This window comes from Chinchilla lanigera, unplaced genomic scaffold, assembly GCF_000276665.1.
Source record: "Chinchilla lanigera isolate Chin_1 unplaced genomic scaffold, ChiLan1.0 scaffold00012, whole genome shotgun sequence".
Taxonomy (NCBI): domain Eukaryota; kingdom Metazoa; phylum Chordata; class Mammalia; order Rodentia; family Chinchillidae; genus Chinchilla; species Chinchilla lanigera.
Window position 1 is genome coordinate 14,450,894 of NW_004955413.1, and position 21,972 is coordinate 14,472,865.

Here is a 21,972-nt window from a genome sequence, read left to right on the forward strand (position 1 = left end):
CTAAACCTCCCTTTAGACGGGTTTCCAGTTATTGTGTCTCAGGGGTGGGAAAACTGACCAATACACTCTACTAAATCTAAATAAACACTACTTTGACAGTCTAAAAGGTCAATTTTTGTAAAGACTTCATATTGTATTGATTCATTGTTCCATCCTCTCAAACTACAGTGAATAAAAGGAAAAACAATTTATGTTAATATAGCACCAGAGCAACTAACACTTTCCAAATAGCTTGACCAAGACATTTTCCTTCTTTTTTCCAGTCTCATCTTTTGAAATAGTAATATATAAACAGCTATATCATGTCTGAAACTGTCATTTGATGCTAAGCAGTTCACTCTGCTATGTGATAGGCTAGAAATAAGAAGCTGTACCTGTCATCTTCAAGAAGAAAGGGAATTTATCCATCTTACTCAAAATACTATATCCAGCCCTAGACAGCTGCTAAACTCCAGGCAGATATTCTTTGAAAAATTATGAATTATTGAGGTCCTTCTTTAAAAAAGAAAAGAAGAGTAACATTAGGAAGAGAATGAGAGAGAAAATGCTAAGCGTATAAGAAACATATGTGAAACCAGTCTCAGGTGTGGAGCACTATTTTTCATATTACATTTTAAAGAAAATTATCAAACTCTTATCTTCCCTCCAAGGTCAGTTTTGAAGAATCTTTGCTAATTCTGGAGCAAGAATACAGGGTGACTAGCAAGGAAACAGATAGAACTTATCTTGGAGGGGCTGGGGAGCTCAGGAGCACAGTGCCTGCCTGGCAAGCGTAAGGTCGTGAGTTTGATTCCCAGTACTGGGAAAAAACAAACAAACAAAAAAGAACTTATCTTGGAATGTTTGCTCTGAAAAAGGCAATTTGAACAAAGTTTAATTCATTATAGACTATGTAAAATTAGAAGGTTACTTGTAATGTTGGTTTCTTAATGCAAAGAGCAGGAAAGTTTTAGGAGATTATCTATCAAAACAATCAAAATTACTCTTCATAACACTTTCTAACTTTGTCTGTTGCAGTAAAATACATAGATAAGATAAAGTAATATCAACAGCACCACAACACACAGAAAATCAAGTAATTTGGAAGTGTAAATACTGCCTTTTCATTTTGTTGATATGTTTGTGTTTTGTTTATTTCTTTGTTGTTATTGCTAGTTTTGGTATTATCAGTGTCGAAGGTTTTCCATTTTGTCTAAAATGATTCACCTGAAAATTAAGTAGAAGCTGCCAAATGGAAGAGAAGATGTTTCTTGTTTAAATTTAGGTAGAGGACATATCCACGATAAAGTAAATTATAGAAATAGAGTAATTGGCCCCTTGACATTATTTTTTAATGAAAAGTTCTACTAAAATGGGCAAACATAGATATGAAGCATGTAAATCAATGATATTGAAGGTAATATTTTCAAAGAAAAGTATGTGACGTACATTTTGGTACATTTTCTTGATAATGAAAAATTGCTATCTCACTTCTCCAACCCTAACCTTTCAGTTACCAAGATTAGATTATTTCTGTTCACATAATCCAACTTTCTTAGCTCCTCCTCAAAAATGTACATAACACTATCTCAGTATATGATAAGGGATTTGTAGGAAAAAAATTTCCAGCTTTTCAAGAGATAATTTTTTCTTAGTAGTGGCTCACTTTAGGGACTAATCTAAAGGAATTTTAAGTGTTTATTACACATGTAAGGAGGAAAAACCACTACCAGCAAAATTGTTTTAAAGCCCTTTACTTTCCTAGATTTCTGAAGTTAAGAATTGAAATCGAATTATTATTATTTTATTTTATTTTATTTTTTTATTTTAAAGAGAGTATTAAATGAGAAACAGACAAAGAAATAGAACAGTAACAGCATACCAGTATCACAAACATAAACAAATCAAAGCAAGAACATTCAAAGTGATACAGAGTCTCAAGACAAAATAATACAAATGAAAAGTGATTATTATATTACATATCATTATCCTCAACTACATTGCTCAGAATACCCGATGTAAGAATGAAAGATTGCTCAAACCATTATAGGGAATAAGAAAATAATTCTTCAATAAAGCAGTAGAGATAATACAGAGCTTCACTAGACAAGACGGTAGGAGTTCACCATTGCAAATTACTGTTATAAGTGTAGGAGTGCTATCATTTTCCTGTGTGGTATCACTCTTGGTTTCTAGGTTGAATTTCTACTGTGTAATAACTTCTCACAGTTCTATAGTCTGGTTTGGAAATGTTCCCCAAGACCCATGTGTTCAAAGTTTAGTCTTAGGTCCTCTCACTACTAGGAGGTGCCAGAAACCTGAAGATGAGGTCAGATGGAAGGAAGTTAGGTGATCAGGGATGTGACCTGAAAAGCATACAGGAAGCCTAGCTCTTCCTCTCTGTCTTTGAGTCTCTGCCATGGTGCAGTGAGCAGTTTTGCTCTATCATCTACCCCGTGATATTCTGCCTGAAGCAATAGGGTCAACCCACTATGGACTGAAATGACACTTTTCTCCTTAGAAGTTGATTTACCTCATGCATTTTGTCATAGTAACTGACACACCTTCGTAACTCATAAGAGATGGGTTACACAAAAGGATGAACATATTTTAACTTGAACATTTAAAAAATTTAAATAAGCAGCAGTGAAAGTGAAAGTTAATTATGAATATTCTAGTTTCTGCATTCCACCCATGAAATCAGTCTTAGGGGGGAAAAAAAGCTATTTTGAATTTGAAGGCAAAAAAAGATAGAAAAAGAACAAGAGGAAGCTGTGATATTTTTGTAACAAAAATGACTGAATTAATTTCCCTTAATAAAGCAAACTTATTTCTGCCTAAATGTAGTTTATCTGGATACAATTATATAATTTCTTGTGTTACTTCAAAGTTTCTACTCATGGCTGAACAGCGGAACAAAACAATGGCAAACTAACCACATTTGCTTCTTGCTAATCCTGTAAATGTCTTTTTTGTTTACTTTCCTTTTCTTTCGATTTCTTTTGAAATTTACTATGGGTTCTGAGGCTGAGAAAATAATTTTTAACCTTTTCCTAAACTACAAAAAAATCAATTTATGATATTACTTAAATAAAAGAAATACCCTGACATTCCAAGCTCCCAAGTCCACCTCTGCTTTTGGGAATGGAGAACACTGATTCCACCATGCACAACCACCCCATATCCAACGTAAGCATGATAACATAAGCAAATATAACTTGAGAATACGCCCACTTGATGCATTTTTTTTCAAAAGTATGCTTTTGTTCATAGATTGAGACTCAGCCTTTTTTAGGGCATGAATTCTCCTTAGCAGGGAGAAACTAATATATCATAAATCCTGTATTCACTATGTCAGTGCAAATCTTTTTTCTTCCCCCATATAACCCTCCAGTGTTAGATGAAAAATAGATTCCTAAACATGCTAAACCTGCCAAACTGGAAAAACAGTTTCCAGTGGAGACATTGTGTTCCCTTGAAGTAGAAGTGTTTAAGCTTGTTCAGTTTGACTCTTGAAGAGAAGACAGATCATGTGTCATTTCAGGAAGATGCATGCTTCAGGTAAGGGATTCAAAGAAACACTTCCTGTATTTAATTAAATAGAGACAGGGATAATTCAATTCAAATGTATTACTGAGGTAAAGAAACTCTTGGCATTGTGAAACTTAAATGGTGGATGAGTTCAAAAGTTGAGTCTGCATCATGTTTTGAAACAGAGATATCTGGTTTGTACGTATTCTCAGAGTCTAAACCAGAAGAGAGATCTGTCCTGCAGAACTGATCTGTCCCTTTTTGTCTCTGACTCTTGTCCCTATCTCCCACCTTTATCCCTCTCTTCCCTCCTGTCTGATGCTGGCTGATCCCACAGATTGTTTGGATATCATATTGCGTCTATGGTCTCGTGATTGTTCTCTTTCATGTGCATTACTATCATAAGTTAATTTCACTCTTGTTTGCCTGTAGATTTTTCTTTGTGCCTTCTCTTTTCTGTTGAGAAGCTTGTGCTACCAGTCTATAGACAGCTTTCCCACAAATCCACACTGGAATTCTTATTCAACGGGAGTAGACCATGTTTAACATCTGGTCCCCACATTGGCACCAGTTCCCACTAGACAGGAACATTTGTTCTAATTTCTCTTCTTTTGCTCCATGCTGGGCACCTGCTCTGTCCTGTCTACCCTCCTCTTTATTAGAAACTCAGTGAAGCACTGTATAAACCTAGTGTGTGACCCAGTTGGCCCCTGACTTTCTTATCTGACAAACACTTGTATGTCTGTTGCTTGGGGTAGAAGAGCGAAGGAAGATACTCTCCATTCTTCAAAGCTAATTTGAACATGTAACTTCTTTAAACTCATGGTTACCTAATCCTAATTAAAATGTAAGTATCTATAAATTCACTCTACAGTAATAATTAGATATCTACACATCTATCTCTCTCTATGTACATCTTTATGCATTTGAAAAATCAAAGCAGCTACTAGGCTTTTTACCAAAAGAAAAATTTTTAATATACCCTTTTATGTAAAAATGTGTATTAGGTGACAGACCCGGAGAGAGAGGTTAAAGAACACACTACTCATGTCATTAATAATGTCATTAAGAAACCCATTTGGACCAATGTTTTCTTTTTCCATGAAATGTTCCTCATACTCCATGTGTGTCCAGCTGCTACTCGGGCCAGGTGGGAAGCAAGTCTGTAAATGGAGCATCAGGAAACAGCATTATAATTGAGTTGGCAAAAAATGGGATAGTTCCCTCCAGCTGCTGTGGCAAAGCATCATATTGAGGCCAGGAGGCTTCACTGACTCACTGAATAAGCAAGCCCATATATTTGCCACTGTGAATCCCCGGGCGATGATTTCCTAACTTCTCATCAAAGCCAGGATCATTTTAGTCTTGAGGAAGCCCTCTTCAATTAACCAAAAAACACTATAATTATCTTGGGCTTCAGCAAAAGTGACTACCTAGCTATTTCCTGTCTATAGAAGAACAGCGTGTATTACTAACTAAATTATTACAATTTTTTCCAAATTTATGAACTGATGAAACAATATACAGATACTCATAGCCCAAAAATTGAATGGTTGCAATTATTAAGCATAAATTCATTTTAACTATCAGCTATTAACAATAGTTCTGTCAGGACACAATGTGTATACTTTTTAATTATTAATTAGGATTTATTTTTCTGTTGGCTGGAATAATTTTAAGAATTATTTTTGACAGCAGAATAAGAGTGATAAGTATCTTTAAACTTACACAAAAATGTTTTATTCTTGAAAACTTTATTTCTAAATTTTTTTTCAATTTTATTGTGAGTGAATTAGAAATGTTTTCTAAAATTTGAGGACATGAGTTTTTCTGTGAATTTTCTTATCAGGTTTAGTAGGTTTTTAACTACATTGGAGTCAGAAAGAACAGTCTTTATACCAGTTTTGAGTTATATTGAAATCCAAATACATGGTCAATTTTTCATAAGTAATACTTGTCTTGAAAAAATGTGTAATTTCTATTATTTGATGCATTTTTCTACATATATTCTTTATATCACACTTGTTTATTGAATCTTCAAAATCTATATGGTTATGAAGTGAGATTTCTATAGCAATCCTTCCACTAAGAAGATAGGCAGGTTGGTTTCTCTTTGTAGCACTATAAAGTATTGTTGTGGAAACTCTGAAGGAATTATTTTGAAGTATATATCTACCTGATCACTTTGAGTTTTACCTCTATAAATACATACTGCCTGAGTTTTTGTTGTTGTTTTGTCTGTTTTTAATGTAATTATGCCAACTGATTGTTGTTACTATTGTTACTGATCACCTGGGAGATGTTTTTCTGTCTTTTGAACTTTAAAAGCCCTATACTTTTAATTCTGGCACTTCGGTAATCAACCCACTTAGCTGTTTTGTTTTGCTTGTTTTCTCCTGATACACATGTTTTCTCTTTTCTATGTTAGAGGACATTTATGTTTATATGTCAGCTCAGTAAAAACATGACAAGTCACTGAAATCACCACAGGGTTGTTTGTTTGTGTGTTTGTTTGTGTAAGATAGGGTCTCACTATGTAGTTCAGGTTGGCCTTTAACTCCTGCCTCAGCCACTGTGCCTGGCTTCACCATCAGGTTTTGATCAGCCCCTCACTTTGATTTTGAACTCTCGTCCAACTTGATTGACTTTCTTCTTCTAATAACAGTTACATATGAAAAATTATCATGCATTGCTCAGGAATTTAAAGCTACCCATACATTTACTTCTTAAAAAAAATCTAACTTTTAGGACATCCCAACCTCAACTTGCCCAGTCTGATTGTCTAATATTTAATTATGTCTAATTTGTTTCATTCTCCAAATTAGAAATTTTTATCCAGCATTACTGTAGAATTATTTGCATATCTATTGTAATTTTAGCCACCTTTTCTTCTGTTGTCCTCAGACCTTCCCCTGAAATCACATTCCTTACTTTCCAATTCCATTCTTAGAAAGCACTTTCCGGACCTCGTCTTGGTCTGAGAAGTTTATATTTGTAATCCCATGGAAAAGTTATTAGAATTCTAATAAACTAATTCCAATCTACCACTTCCAGTACAACCCATGGTGAGAATAAAGACACTGTGGCATCTTTGTAGTGGTGGGGAGTGAAGGGGGTCCTAGGTCCAGCTTGAACAATGGTAACCTGAACAAAGGCCTCCACCCAGGGCCAAACCCAGGCTTTACTAATTTGTGAAAGGGGAGTGGCTTGGGAATAAGCCGCAGCAAAAGTGGCTGGGAGTTTGTGAATGTTGTGAGCTGGGCTAGGTAGGAGGCCTGAAATCACCGCTGCAATATGCAGAAAGAGTAATTTGCATGACACAGTGAGGCAGTATCCAATGTTTTGGGGTCATCAGCACCTCTGTAGACCCATTTGCAATGCTTAAAGCCAATTGAGGGGATAAGGACAGAACTTCCCCAGCTGTGCACATATCAATACGTGGAAGTAGGAACAGGTTTAACCAAAATAGAGATAATTGCTCTTCTTTCAAGGGGCATGTCCAGATGGTCCTCTATGCATTCTTTAAAAATTGCCTTTAATGATGATCTGTAGCTAAACTCTCAATTGTTAATGAGGACACAGCTTTATGCTTGTTCTATCTCCTGAAAGACAGTTTTGCTGACTGTTGGCTTACATTCTCCATTGGATTTATTCCCTGCTCTATTTCCCTCTTTTGTGCATCTTTGATTATGCATCTTTGAATAGGTGTAATTTTTTTTGACCCATTTGCTTTTTTGGAGGAGTATATATAGGTGAAATCAAAAAGTTAGTTATGTAAGCAAATGGCCTTTGTTCAGATGTGCCATCCCAAACACATTCTCTTCTGTGTTCTACTCTTTGAGGAAATCTTCTCTGAGAAATGAAAACATCTACCTGGCCCATGGTGACATGGGCCATGATGAGATATTTGTCTTCACTTTACTGAGATTAATGTTACCCTTTCTTCTCCGCCTCCTTTTCTTTCTTTTTTTTTTTTTTTTTTTTTTTTTTTTACTAGATTAGCCTTCTCTCTAAAGTATACATGGGGCATCTGAATACTTCCTCACTAAACTCCTATTATTCTCAGTTATTTCCAGAATTATCTTTTTAGGGTCTACATAATGACATTCTCCTTCCAGAGTACTGAAATAACTTTACAAGTATCACCTTATTTTGTTGTATGTGTGTGTGCATGTACTTCTATATGTATGCATGCATGTGCGATTATATATTCAACTTCCATAGAGACAAGCCTTGTCCAGAAACGTTAGTGAACATTTTTTTTGGTCTGTATTCTGACCATTTAGATTCTCCCTGAGATATGCCCTGACCATGTGCCAGTTTCTCATAAGCTTCCAAGTTTGCAAAACTAAAATGAATAGTTTCATATACACTCACCTACCTGATCCAACTACATTAACACACACATAACCTTAGTAGAAATATCATCAGGAGGTTCTCAGCCTTGTTTCTAACTTATGGTGATTATAAAAAGGACTATGCAACCTTCATAGACGCAATTCGCAGCTATTAGCAACCTAAAGATACTACTTTCTAGTTCATTATTTTCACTTGTGGAAGTCTCAGACCTGATGAAGAGGGGAAAAAATCTTCTTTCTGTAACACATATATAATGTGATTAATTACTTGCTTAAAGCCTTTATCATCTTCAAGACAATCAGCACTATAAAAGTAAGACCATGGCTGTAATATTTGCTGTCTGACACAGAATTAATATTTCTATTAATATGTTCAATTACTATTTATCATATTAGTAAGAAGATGCAAGTTCTTATTGCCTTACAGAATAGAAGACACACATATACACGTGTACACACACAAGTGCACACACACACATACACAGATTTAATTTTTTTCCTGATGTTCAAGACAGAGAAGAAAATAGGGTACAGACATTTTTGTGTCCTTTATATGATTTGCCTCAATTTCCCTTTAACTAGATGTCAACATACTTGACCCTTTTGATACCAAAACCAGTCCACTATAGGAAATTGTGCTTTCTTTGTTTATATGAATTTTCATTTATTCAAATCAATTTCTAATAACTTTGCTGACTAATTGTCTGTACTATTTCAAGTTATTTTTAAACCTTTATGTAAGATTTAATAAAGAGTTCTCTATGGCCAATGATAATAAGTCAATATTGGATATATTATTTCTGAGGATTATAAAATTATGGGTGATATTCAAGACAAAAATCAGGACTTAAATAAGTAAGTGATATAGATTTATATAGGTAAAATATATGGAGATACGTAAATATTATATATATATAAAGTTTAGTAGTTTGTTTGCTAATATATTGAATACAGTGTATTTAATTTCTCATTGTGTTTCTAAAAGATTATATCACAAACTTTTAGCATTAGGACTGTATTACTGAATTGATCCTGTAAAATATAATTTTTATAATAAATTAATCCCAACTCTTCCACTTATTAGCTCTATGAACTCAAGATGCTTGCATCTGTTACACCTCAATTTCCTCTAAAACAGGAATAGTACCGGTGCCCACTTACACAATTGCCATAAGGATTAAATTTTGTATGATGACTAAGTAAATTAAAAATATAAAGCTCTTGGAATAATGCCTGGCATGTGAGTTAGCACTCAATACATGCTAGCTATTATAATTATTAAATAACTTTTTTAGTTCTAATTCAACATTTTCTGATGAACAATCTTTCAGAAAATAATAATTCTGGATGGAAAAGGTGCAGCCCTGCCTGGGCTTTCACCCTCTTGTTGACATGATACAGGATTAGGATGAGATTCATGATCGGTGTAGGCCAATCGTAACACTTAGTCTATATTTTCACTTAATACCTGTGTTTTATCCAAAACGATGCAGTGATTCACACCAACTTGTACAGAACCCTTCGTGTAGTTTCTGACATGATTTGGTAGATATGAGGGCATATTCCCAGAATTTTCTGTGTTCCCCATCAATGGAGAAAAATTCCATTTTGTTCTAGAAAGTAAAGGAGCCTGTATATTTACAGAAGAGCAAATTGAAGAGAGAGAGAAAGGGGGTTAGCTATGAGTCCCTGGTTCACAGCATATTTCCTGGTGGATGGACATTTGCCATTTGTGAGCAAGAGTTCTGACAGAAACAAAAGCATTTCAAAAAGTATCTTGAATACAGTTTTAAGAGTACTACATACTCCATTCTTTTCTTCATACTTTGCAAAGCATACTCCAGATTCACAAAGCAGAAGCCTCTACAAACTTCTATCATTTTACAAAGAAACATTTCTTACCTTCGTGTGACTTAACATTTCTCTGTCATATTTGGGCATTTTTCTGATAAATTCTTCTAATATGACAATTTTATGTCTCACAAAACACTAACCAGTATTTAAACAGTGATTTAGGAACCACCAGTACAGGTGGTTTTACATCTGAAATCTCTATGGATTTATTTTACAATTTTAATCCGTGTGTAGTGACATTTAGTAGAGATTCATTTTTAATGCAAATAACCAAGTGGTTGTGCCTATCACACCATTTAAGTAATCATTTCTTCCATGCCTATCTTAAACTGAAAATAGCCACATGCTGAGATCTATCAGTATGCTTTGTGCTTTGATGCATATATTTATAACTGTCACCTTGTACATGATTTCAATTAATGTCTTTAAAAGATATATTATTTTTCATTACAAATTCTTAATAATTTTTTTGTCCTTTCCACTCTCAGTAGTATTTAGGAACCAGATTCCCTTTTCTCTTTTCAAGAGTATTATGAAGTCGGGTGTGGTGGCGCACACCTGTAATCCTAGCACTCAGGAGGCTGAAGCAGGAGGATCATTGCGAATTCAAAGCCAGCCTGGGCTGCAAAGTAAGCCCAAAGCCAGCCTGAACTGCATAGCAAGATCCTGTCTCAAAAAGACAAAAAAAGAAGAGTATTATGTAAAATTTATTAAGTTTTTCCAAAGTTTATTAACATTTTTATAAACTTAAATCTTCTCAAGATAAGATATTGTTTCTATATATTCTAAGGATTTAATGTATTTTTTGACTTTTACAACATAATCACCTGTGTATAACAATAATAATAGTAATAATAATAATAATAATCTTATCTTAAAGATTTTAGCTGCATTGCAGGTTTACTTGGACAATCTAGGATTTTCCACCTAATTCATTAGTAGAGAAGTTTTGGAAATTACTTCATTTAAAACTATATTTTGAATATTTAGTTAGACCAAGGCATTGACAATTACTTTTCAGATAGTTATGCCTAATTCACTATTGTCAAGTTCTTCTTTTGAATAGAATTTTGTCAAGCAATGTACAGTTTCCATAGGGATGGTACAAAGATTTCTGAGCACTTTCATATATTCAGATTGCTTTAGCTGTGCTCACGTATAGTGGAAATTGATCCCTTAGTATGAAACATATTTACCTTTAGAGCTGTGTAGGTATTACTCTCTTGTCTTAAGGCAGTTAGTCTTTTTTTAAATTCTTTTTTGGTTTTTCTCTGGTACCGGGAATCGAACTCATGACCTTGAGCTTGCCAGGCAGGCGCTGTGCTGCTGAGCTAAATCCCCAGCCCCCAAGGCAGTTAGTCTTTAAAGTAGATCTGAACTGATTTTTTTTCTTTTTCCCTGCTTTCTTCTTCCTGTTGACTCACTTTAATTTTGAAATAAAATGATTCACTTATTTTTCCTGGCCTTGTATGCACATACCATATTTTATGTAGATGTGGTATGCAGAGCTTTCTCTTTTGAATCTTTAAATTTGCCTATTTCTATTTTGTCCCAATTTATTTTTTAGAGTTTTCATAATAATATATTTCCTCTGTTACAATTATAATATTACCATTGGTTCATTCCTACCACATTTTCTTGTTCCTTTGCATTTTTTTGTTTTTTGTTTTTTGTTTTTTGTTTTTTTTTTTGTTTTTCTCCGGTACCGGAAACCGAACTCACGACCTTGCACTTGCCAGGCAGGCTCTTTGCCGCTGAGCTAAATCCCCAGCCCCTTCCTTTGCATTAATATGTTCAATTTTTTTTTAATATGTTCAGTTTTTATCTTAAAATGCAGATTCTATAGTATTAGTTCTGCTTTTAATTAATATTTTAAATGTATGACTATATTTCCTATTTTTTTACGTCTTATTATTCCATTATAGTCCATTTTATTAATATCTCTTTTTATCCAATTTCTTCTGTACCCTTATTTCTTATTTCATGTAATATTATTTTGTGTTTTTATAAGTCATGAAATAGAACATGTACCTTCTTAATTTTGTAAACAATATATTCTGATGTTTTGGGTATTTATTTAGGTATAAATAGTATGGTTTTCAAAAGTTCTATCTTCTTTTATGTCCTGATTGTTACTAAATATTAATTCATTTCTTAAGAATATTTTTATATCTATGCTGATTTTTCCCCAATTATACATTGTTTTTTGTTTTTTGGGGGTTTTTTGGTACCAGGAATCAAACTCAGGACCTTGCGTTTGCCAAGCAGATGCTTGTGCCACTGAGCTGTATCCCCAGCCCTCAATTATTTATCTTGCTCTGGTTATTTTCATGTTTACCTGGTAGTTTTGCAGGGCGTGGTGGTGCATGCCTGTAATCCTAGCACTCAGGAGACCGAGGCAGGAGGATCATTGCAAGTTCGAGGCCAGCCTGGGCTACAAAGTGAGCTCAAAGCCAGCCTGAACTGCATAACCCTGTCTCAAAAAGACAATAAAAAAACAAGACAAAACATGTTTTCCTGGTAGTTTTTAGAACACATTTGTCAGATTTTTGCTGAAAGAAACAGTTAATGTGAACACACTTCATTTATTTGCTGATCCCTAGCCATCACTTAATTTTTCTAAATTCTAGGCTTTGTTTATATTACTTTTGTTGTGCAGTTGGCTACTCTGAGAAAACAAGTAAGTTCCATGTAATTCCAAAACACAGTTTTTGCCTTGCCAGAAGTGGTCTGTTTCTGTCCTTTTTCATGGTACTTTCTTTCTCATTTACATTTCAAATGTGTATCTCTATTTCTAGTTGATGCAAACTAAATGCACAGCCAACACATACTCTGTGCATTTTGCATTAATGCACATTTTGGCCTTAGAAAGCATATAGGAAGAAGCATACAGGGTACAGGGGAATCAGTGAGGAGAACTGATCTGAATGTAGGTCTCCTAATGAGGCAGTGACAGACTGATGTTGAGGATGAGGATGAGGATGATGCTGACGATGGCGATAGTGATAATGATGATGACAACGTGTACATTTTTATTTTCTGTTTGATCCACTTAACCAAGGGTGTCTTTTCTCTCATTGCTGAGACACAATATCTGATACCCAAAGTTAAAGGGCAAAGGTTTATTTAGCTCACAGTTCACAGAGGTTCCAGTTTGCAGTTGGCTGGCTCCAAGGCAGGGAGCATCACAGAAGAAAAATAGTTCATGGAGGGCTGGGGAAATAGCTCAGTGGCATAAGCCCCTGCCTGGCTAGCGTGAGGTCGTGAGTTCAATCCCCGGTACCACAAAAAAAAAAAAAAAAAAAAAAAAAAAAAAAAGTTCCTGGAAGAGGGAAGATAGCAAAATAAGGAAGCAAGGAGGCCTTAACATCTTTCTGCTTCTTTTATCTTATCTAGGTGGCTTAAGGCAGGTGGCACTCCCCGCCCTTAATCCTAGTACCCTTGAGCCTAGCAGTGCACCATGAGTCAGTTCTGGTGTCACGTACTCTAGATCCAGCCACATTTGAAAATATCCCACCAATGACCACGTGAGCTTTTGGGGGACATCTAGACACAAGCCTAAACCATAGCAAGGGCTGGAAAATGGATTAATTTGTGGCAGGTAATGTTAAACTATAAATAGATTTTGTTCCTTCATTTAAAAAAAAAAAATACTTGGGTACTTGAGTCACATGTTACAAGCTTAATGCTGTTCTAAAGGAAGCCAGCTGAACTGATCTTACAAACCTGATGATGAGAATGACTCTAAGATGAGGACGCTAAATGCAGTCACTAACCTCACAGACGGCTAGGCAAATTTTTATTTTTATACTTTAGAAACACTTTCAGGTAGATTTAAAATGATTTGAATTTATTCTTTTAGCTGTCCATACACTCAACATTTGTATTCTATTTCATTGAGCTTATACTATGTTGATTTTCAGATACATTCTTGTTATACTTCATATGCAGTAAATGATATGACATATGCATCCTACGTACTTGTTTTAAATAATGCTAATAAAATATACCTATTCAAATAGAACATAAAGTATATTTTCTGAAGAAAAATTCCCAATCCTGTTTTTCTTTGATTGTATTGGAAAAATAAAATTGTTCTTAAAAATATTGGCATGACCCACATACTCACGTTATTATTGGTTTTTACCTAAAATTGCTATTTTAAAAATTTCAAAGATCTTTCTCTAATTCATATTGAAATCAAATTCATCATGTGATTATCTCAGGAGACACTAAAAAGCCTTTGACAAAATCTTATGTGTGTTCATGGTTAAAAAAAAGTGAAAAATAGGAATTAAAGAACATTATTACAGTCTGATAAAAGTCATTTATGACAATCCTACTGTCAACATCATATTAAATGGAAAATAATGAAATTTTTTCCTCTAAAATCAAGAATGAGACAAGGTCATTCACTCTCATCACTCCTCTTCAATATAGTACTCAAATATTTAGACAGGCAATCAGGAAAGAGAAAGAAATAAAAGGAATTCCAACAGGAAAGGAAGAAATAAAATTATACCTATTCTCAGACAACATGATCCTTAATATAGAAGACCCCAAAATCCCATCTAAATATTCTTAGAACTAATAAACAAATTCAGCAAGGTAGCAAGGTATAAAGCCAATACAAAAAAATCAATAGTGTTCCTGCACACCAATAATGAACTCACTGAAAAAGCAACTGCAAAAATCAATACCATTTAAAATAGCTTCCAGGGGCCGGGGATACCTCAGTGGTACAGCGCCGCCTGGGCACAAGGTCATGAGTCCAATTCCTGGTACCACCCCCCCCCAAAAAAATACCTTCCAAAAAGTTAAATATTTAAGAACTAACACCATAAAGGAAATGAAAGACCACTATAACAAAAACTATAGAACTATGAAAAAAATTAGAGTACATCAGGGATGTGAGGGCGATCTGGCTGTGACACCTGTCACGCCATTGATCACCAGGGTTGATTTCACTGATCTGGCTGGCTAGGAGGGTGTTTCCTTGCGTACCTCAGCGCTCCACGTGAGTCCCGTAGGAAGCTCCGCGCTCCATCGGAGGACGACCGCCCATGATAGAGTAGGACTGTTCCTTGCTCAAGGGTATATGAGTAGCTCTGCTGCCCTGCTAGAACCTCCAAACAAAGAGGACATCAGAAAATGCAAAGATATCTTCTGTTTGCATAGGCAGAACTATTGTTGGCAAAATGGCCATGACACCAAAACTGATATATAGATTTAATGCAATTCTAATCAACATATCAATAAAATTCCTCACAGAACTGGAAAAGTCTATCCTGAAACTTACATGGAACCCAGGGAAACCTGAAGTCACAAAAAACAATCCTGGGCAACAGAAGCAAAGCAGGAGGCATCACAGTCTCAAATTTCAAACTGTATTATAAAGTTACAGTGAGAAAAACAACAACAGCATGGCACTAGCACAAAAGCAGACATAGATGAATGGAAGAGAAGAGAGGACTCAGAGACAACCATTTAGCCATCTGACCTTTGATAATGGGGGTAAAAGCATACAGTGGAGGGAAGATGGACTCTTTAACAAGTGGTGCTGGGAAAACTGTCTACACATATGCAAAAGATTGAATCTAGAGCCCTATCTCTCACCATCTTCTAAAATAAAACAATAACAGATCGAAGATTCAGATATTAAAAAGGAGACAGTCTGCTTGAAGATAAAAGAGGTAAAATTCTTGAAAATGTAGGCATAGGTAAATGTTTTCTAGACAGAACTCCAATTGTGCAAGAAATAATATCGAGAATCAACAAATAGGATTATAACAAATTAAAAAAATATTCTGCACAGCAAAGGAAACAACCAACAGAATTAGAAGATGACCTGCAGAATGGGAAAATAATTGTTTCCAGCTACTCCTCAGAGAGCTATTATCTAGAATATATAAAGAATTTTTAAAAACTAGCCTCCTCAACATAAAAGTCCCAATCAAAAACTGGGTAGCTGAAATTTACACACCTGTTGGAAGAATTACAAATAGCCAATAATTCATAAAAATGTGTTCAAAGTCTCTACCATTAAAGAACTGCAAATTACACCAACACTGAGATTCCATCAGAAGAAATGGACATCAGGAAATCAAACAAAAACAAACGCTGGAGAGGCTCTGGAAGGAAAAGGAGCCTCCTACTCTAATGGTGGAAGTGTTAACTAGTACAACAACTAGAAAAAGCAGTATGGAGAAACTTCTTATACTAAAAGTACAAATTCCATTGAACCCAGCTATTCTCCTTGTAAGAATCTTCCTGAAGGAGTTAAAGACATTGTATTCCAGTCATATATGAATACTCATATTGCTACCTGCACAATTCATAATAGCTGAAACTTGGACGCAGCCTATATATCCATCAACAGGTGAATGGATAAGAAAATAAGATATTTTTACACAAAAGAGTACTACTCTGCAATATGAAAGGATACATTTGGGCCATTTGTAGAAAAATTGATGCATTTCAAATAATAATGTGAAACAAAATAAATCAGGCACACAGGAGATTCAACTTATGTACTACAACTACCACTTTGATTTTATATTATGGTTCACCAAAGAATCAAGTGCTCAAGTGCACTGAATTATTTTGCGCCCTCTACTTCCATTCTGAGCAAATATTGATGGTGATAAGGGAAACCTTTTACATGCATGGAAATTTTTGCTAAGATATATTAATATTTAATAATTAAATTTAAGCTAGGTGGAAATAAAGCTGGCACTATGTCACCACTTACATTAAGTTAAAGATACAAAGAATAAGTTGAAAAGCAAAAGAGATTTTAAAATTTTATGTATTTGAGGGGACAGTGGAATAGCCATTACAAACTAATGTGTATCAGCTACTTGTCAGACACTGACAAGTTGCCATTATATAGTATTTTAATCCCTATGAAAGACAGTTATTAGTATCTTTATTTTTATTAATAATAAATTTGATATTTTGGATGACACATTATCCAGTGGCTTAGATTTCTTAATGAAATATGAAGATGAGACTCTCCTGATCCTTATTTTTTCTATTAACCATTGTTACCTTATAATAGATGGTGTTAGGGGCTGGGGATTTAGCTCAGCGGCAAAACGCCTGCCTGGCAAGCACAAGGTCATGAGTTCAATTCCTGGTACCAGAAGAAAAACAAATGAACAAAAAATTAGATGTTGCTAGAATTTTGCTTTAGCTTCATAAAATTATATAGAGCCTGGAAAGTAGCACTGAATATGGCCCAAAGATTATTATTATTTTCCAAAACAATATACAAAGTATTTTGTTTCTAGATCAGGTAAAACATAACTATGAAATGTGACTTGCTTTTGCAACTACGTGTGGTTTAACTGTAACTATAGACAATTTAAAATGACAGACAGCAATATATAGCTAGAAATGTATAATGAAAATACCCATTTTACATGATTTTGTAAATATTATTTTATAAAATGGTTTTACTTTCCAGAAATGGAACTTTTACTTGCCTGAGGTTGTTTACTAAAACATACTAAGTTTTTCCATTATTTAAAATATTTTAAAGATATTTAAATTAATTATATAATTTTAAGAACTATGACTGGATTAATAAATCCAAGCTTGTAAAAAGCATAGAGGGAGGCTAACTTTTTTCTAGTTAATATTAGTCTATGCAAGATGTTTGGTGATTTCTTTTGCTCTCGCTTGCATCCTTCTCTGAAAGAGAAACTTGGCTTTTCTCTAAGGCTGTTTCTTTGTCACAGTCCAGTGAATGTTCCCCCTGCTCACAAACCATAGAACAGGCCACATTCATTTAGACTATATTGTTGTCCAGGGCATTCTTTTTTCAATACAGTGTAAAATTCTACTCTCTAGAATACTGTAGTATTTTGCTCTATTATCATATCCTTTACTTTTAGTGGTAACCAGAGACCATCCTTCTCCAAATCTGTTGGAGATATTTACTCATCATTGCATCTGGTTCAGTACCTTTATTTCACATTTTAACTCCAGTGTCTGGGGAAATTTCAAAATCATCTGTGTTAATCCACCAACTATGAATAAATGCCTGATATAAACAACTTGAAATGGGGAAAGCTTTACTTTGACTCACAATTTCAGAGGTTTAGTCCATGGTCAGATGGTTTCAATGCTGTGGGCCTGAGGTGAGTCAGAAAATCATGGTGGAAACATGCTAGAGCAAATCTACTCACTTCATGGTGATGGGAAATTATATATATATATAGTGAGGAATAAGATAAAGTCCCCAAGATCGTACCCTCATGATCCACCCCACCTATGCCCCACTTACTGTTTCTATCAAATTAGAGCCCTTATGATGCTACTACTTCACAAAATCCACTCAGCCACCAAGCTTTCAACACAAAGAGCTCTTGGGGTGACATTTTGTGTTACAACCATGACACAGTACCATCATGAACTTACTAAATAATTTCTTCTTTTAAATAACAAATGCTCACATTTTTCCCTCAGCCCATGGAGATCTGATAATTTACATTTCCCAGCCTTCCCTGTGGTGATATATATTGAGGCCAGTGGCATAGGAATGGAAGCTATATGGCCAGCTTCTCCCTCATGTACTTAAAAGGAAGTAGTTTGTCTTTCATTTTTGCCCCCTGTGACCAGAAGTGGACATAGTACTGTGGCAGTGACACAGTTTTCTTCCTTCTTCACAGACAACACAGTTCTTCACCTGTTGGGTCCATCTATTAAAAATTGGTTGTCTTCCACAATGGGATTTTACATTCAGAATAATTATGTCTTTAATTTAGTCTTCAAATCATTTTGAAAATAAAGTTCATGTGTGTTCAACTACAAGATGTATCTCCTGAATTCAAGGAACCTTGTCTACAACTGCTTATTCAGCAACTTCACTTAGAAATGTTACAAATCCTCAAGTTCCATATGCCAAATAAGTCACACTAGCTATTCCTTTGTATCTTTTATGCCTTTAGATACAACATGATCCAAATGTTTAATGTGCTATTACAAATTAATAGATCAAAAACCACTTTCCCATAGAAAAGTAAACCTATCTCGCCCAGCGTAAACTCCTTTGCATCATCTTATCCATGTTCCTCTCTCCTTTCAAGAGTAAATTTTTTTCAGCATCACTTTTGTGTTTTCCATATAGTTTCATCAACCAGATATATATCCTTAAAGCTTTGTTTTGTCTACTCTATTTATGGGGCTAGAAAGGGTAGACAAATAGGAATTTTTTAGGTCTTTTTCAAGTAATAGAATTCTATTTTTTATTTCTAGCAATTTATCTGCTGAGGAAAGCAAATTATCTTTTCTGTCCTGATTTTCACCTAATTTATTTTTAAACATGTTCCTTTGTCCTCTGTATGCCCTATGCATTAGTAATAGGATCTAAAACTTAATCAAATAGATTTCGTTTATATTTTTTTGGCAAACTTCATGAAAGCTTTTAATTCTTTATCAGAAATCAAAAAATGCCTGACTGCTTCAATTTTTGTGATATTAGCAGTCACCAAAGATTGGTATCTAGATTTTATAATTCATTAGTGATTCTAAAATATTGATAATCCAATTTCATAATTTTTTCTAGATTTATTTCAAATTTATTTTTCTTCCACAAAGAGAAACTTTACCTCAAATGTTACTTAGTTATCTAGTGGCCATTTTGTGTAAAAATACAAATATTTGTGTATTTTATTAACCCTATATTATACAGAGACAATTAATATGTATATATGTACTTACAAATTCAGTCTGTTGAATTCACCCTAATGCTCTTAGTTCTAAGTCTGCTACAGAGAAAACTATTTCTCAAGGGCACTAAACATTTTGAGGATAGCAATTATAGTATAATCCCAATATGATTAGTAAAACTAATTTTCCAAAGAAATTATGTATTTATTTTCACTTCCTCCACAGTAGGTTGAATTATACCTACATTGTCAGTAGAGATAGTCCTATTAAATTTTCTTTGATAAATTCCTCAACCATGAGCTATCTAAGAAAATAGGAATTTATTTAATGCTCATGTCTGTGGTTGAGTATCCCCTAAGAATTCACATGTTAAAATTTAATCCTCATTATGAGGTCTTACGAGAGAAGAAATATAAGCTGACTGAGGTACTTAGAAGAGGGTCTTTGGAAGTGATTAAGGTTATTGAGAAGATCATCAGGGTAGAGCTCCATAATTGAATCTTTACAGCTCTACAAGAAGCAGGGGAGAGACACACAGACACACCTCTCTCCTGCCAAGTGACACCCTTTCACCGATGTAGGACTCTGTCACAGAGTATCACTCTCAGTAGCAGTCCCTGGGCCTTGAACTTCCAGAACCACAAGCCAAATAAATCTTTTTTTCAGTAGCTTACCTGGTCTGTGGTATTGTTTTATTCGCCACATAAAATGGATTAACAAACTCACCAGCAATCTTTATGGTGTCATTTTGATGAAATGAAGCTTAATTAGCTTAGTAATGAGTCTATAAGAACAATAGTTCCTAATTTCTAGCATAGTTATGAAAGTTTGAGGAATTTTAATTTTAAATCTTTATTTCACTTTCTTGTCTCAAATATCTTAAACAAATACTCCATTTTCTTCTAGCGTGAAATGTGCTGCCAAAAATCTGATGATAATACCTTTCCCATTGGTTTATAGGGACACATTGGTCTTTTTCTCTGCTATGATTCAGTGCATACGGTTTAATTTGCAAGAATATTTTATGTCTTTAGCTTTCTTCCATTTATCTCAGCTTCCTCTTTCTATATTCTAAATACTGTTTACCTCTTCTTTTTTATTTTCCTTAAGGGTGTTACAATATCTATATCCTCTATCTGAAAATAACTTTCTCTTCTACTCTTAATTCTACCTATAAACAACTTTTCCTTTAATTAAGTTGAAAAATCTTTCAGTCTTGACATCTTACCCAATTTATCTTGATAAATTGCAATTTCTTTACCTAATGCTATGCTCCCAGCTTTAATATAAAAGATATCTTTCAGCATCTAGTACATTACTGAAAATGATCCTCCAACTTACCCATCCATTCTTAAGAGAACAGCTGATAAAAGACATGAACAGAGGAATGGGCCTACATTGTGGTAACAGTAGATAAAACAGTGGCCACACATGCTTCAAGTCATTTAAAAATTCTCAATGTCCTGGAATCCTCTTCAAGATAAATCCACCTGAAAATAGGTGAAATATTATGGATTCTTCCCAACATACTAGGAGGTTATATTTTTGCAACTTCAGCAAGTGTTTGGTTGGGAATTAACAATACTTAGGAAATAAAATCATTCTTGAAACCAGGCTTCCATGATATGCACAAAATTCTCTTTGAAATACTATACATTCTAAACACAAATATACATCATATATAAACTGCCAATAAGTTCTCAATGAATATTACTTCTGCTTTCTGGTAAGGTAAAATAAGCTTAACAATATACTATACAAAATTCCCCAAACAAAAAGAAGTCTGTCTACTGACATATAACATGCATATTATACTTTAAATTTATGTCTATGAACTACTTGAAAGCAAAAACTTAACCTTTTTAAAAATTTAATCTTGTATTACTGTTTATCATCTTTATATTCCCAGTGTTTTGCCCAGTGTTTGGCATAATATACATAAAAATAACTACTGAATAAATAAGTGTGGAAATTAGTAAGCAGATACATGATTAAATGAATGGACTTTTTCAAGTCAGTATCCCTCAAACACAAAAATTAAATAATAGTTTCATATTGCCCAGTTATAAGCAACGTTGGGCAGTCTAAGGGGAAGTAAAATTTTTATAAGGAAAAACATGATTGTGAAAATGTGCATTATTCCCTTACAATGACAACTGATAGAGACTGTTTCATACTTAATTTTTCTCTAAGCACCTTTTATCATCCCTTAAATGAAAATACTATTAGAGCTTGAAAGAATAAGAAAATGTTTATCCTAACAATGAATTTCAAATTAGGCAAGAAAAAGTGTGGTAATGTAAATAATTAAAATGTGAAAATCTGAGGAAGATCAGAGCTGTGGCTAGCAAAACTTTTAAGTGTTTTTGTCTGTGTCTGGTGATCCACACACTTGGTTCACCAATGAAGAGACAAAGATTTCAGATCAATCTTGCACTGGGTTTTTCTCAGAAACTAGGTTACTTGCCATAGATATAAATTTTCCTTTCATCATACTGAAAATACAGACAGTTTAGGTTGATTGGTCCTTGACACGTCCTATATCAGCACAATCTTTGAATCCATGACGCTTATA

The 21,972-nt window shown here is 34.3% G+C and overlaps 1 protein-coding gene across 3 annotated transcripts in view; it reads left to right on the forward strand.

Moving 5' to 3' along the window:
• Nucleotides 1–3,482: 3,482 nt before the first annotated feature.
• The window catches only part of Pik3c2g (phosphatidylinositol-4-phosphate 3-kinase, catalytic subunit type 2 gamma), a 309,948-nt gene continuing 291,458 nt past the window's right edge, over nucleotides 3,483–21,972 (forward strand). For all 3 annotated transcript variants that reach the window (XM_005379037.2, XM_005379038.2, XM_005379039.2), the window contains exon 1: nucleotides 3,483–3,540. The gene's annotated coding sequence lies outside the window, so the exon portion shown is untranslated. The remainder of the gene's footprint in view (nucleotides 3,541–21,972) is intronic.